This window comes from Octopus bimaculoides, chromosome 17 (genome assembly GCF_001194135.2).
Source record: "Octopus bimaculoides isolate UCB-OBI-ISO-001 chromosome 17, ASM119413v2, whole genome shotgun sequence".
Classification (NCBI taxonomy): Eukaryota; Metazoa; Mollusca; class Cephalopoda; order Octopoda; family Octopodidae; genus Octopus; species Octopus bimaculoides.
The window spans coordinates 31,842,975-31,844,672 of record NC_068997.1 but is presented as its reverse complement, the minus strand read 5'-3'; the positions used below and the strand labels follow the sequence as shown (position 1 = coordinate 31,844,672).

The window sequence follows — 1,698 nt, the reverse complement described above, 5'->3', positions numbered from 1 at the left end:
CATCTATGTAAAGAATCCTTGTGGGTATTTTCCGGAGATAATTGTAGTAGCAAAGGTGGATATATATCATATCATATCCGGAGTACTCTGTGCATTGTTTACTCAAAGGATAGCCCAAATTTGGGCTATCCTTTGAGTAAATCAGTTATTCCTTTGTTATCTCTTTTCTTATGCATATATATCATCATCATTGTCATTATCATCATCATTTAATGTCCTTTTTACCATGCTGGGATGGGTTGGATGATTTGACAGGAGTTGGCCAGCTAAAGAGCTGCCCAGGCTCTATGTCTGTTTTGACATAGTTTCTATGGCTGGTTGCCTTTCCTAAAGTGCCAACCACTTTATGGAGTGTACTGGGTATTTTTACATAGCATCGGTATGAGTGCTTTACATGGCATCAGTGCTTTTTATGGGGCACCAGCATCCATGGGCCCACAAGATTAGGAACATTCAGCTGAAGAAGGATGCAAGGACGACCCCGATTTTATATATATATATTCTTTTCTTCTTTTACTTGTTTCAGTTCTTTAACTGCGGCCATGCTGGAGCACACTTTGAAGGGTTTTAGTCAAACAAATTGATCCCCAGAATTTACTTATTTTTAAAGACTGACACTTATTCTATCGGTTTCTTTTGCTGAACTGCTTAGTTATGGGGATGTAGACACACCAACACTGGTTGTCAAGTGATGGTGGGAGGACAAATACAGACACATAAACATTCATACATACATACATATATATATGTATATATATATATATATATATATATATATATACGCAATGGGCTTCTTTCAGTTTCCGTCTCCCAAATCCACTCATCAGGCTTTGGTTGGCCCAAGACCATAGTAGAAGTGACTTGGAACTGAACCATGCCTATGCCTATGTATGTATGTACGTATGTGTGTATATTTATCTATCTATCTATCTATCTATCGAGGACAAAAAAATGGAGAACATGGTACACAATTACAAATGCAAACAATATAACAACGTGTCTTTCAACTGAGAACAAATCAAATTGAGCTGGCATGTATGAAGTGAAACCCTAAAGGCAGGAACATAGGAGATGGACATAAGAGGTGCTGGTGGTTGGCAGTCAGGCCAAGAAAGAAAAAAGATCATGGCTGGTCAGATACTTGTCACATAGAAAGAGGAGAGAGGGGTAGGGGTCAGCGGTATTGAAGGATTAGAAAAAAAAATCAGAGACAGGGAGAAAGGTACAAAGGAGATAAACGAGGAGGAAAAGTGGGAGTTACAGAAAGAGATGGCCAAAATTTAGATGCATACCTACTATAGGGTGAGCACAAGTGCATATGTACACCACTATATGTATATATGAATATAAAAAATGGAACAAAAACACAAGAGGACAATAAAACATTCAGACAGATAGATGATACAAAGGTGGACAGGAGAAACAACAATTAGAAGGACAGGCAAAAAAAGACGGGTCATTCGTGGTCTTCTTTCCTCAATCAAGTTACCAGAAGTCCTAAATATATATATATATATATAATTATAAACATATAGGGATCAGCATGAGTTGCTTCACCAACATACTGAAAATTTAGAAATAGCAGTCAAAGAACTACTAATTCTAACTACAATTTTTTTCTCCAACGGATGGCGATATTTATGGCACACATTAATATCGCCATCCGTTGGAGAAAAAAATTGTAGTTAGAATTAGTAG

The 1,698-nt window shown here is 37.3% G+C and overlaps 1 protein-coding gene across 1 annotated transcript in view; it reads left to right on the top strand.

The window, feature by feature from the left end:
- Positions 1-1,698, top strand: part of LOC128249716 (uncharacterized) — a 113,915-nt gene that overhangs the window by 80,499 nt on the left and 31,718 nt on the right. The window lies entirely within an intron of this gene.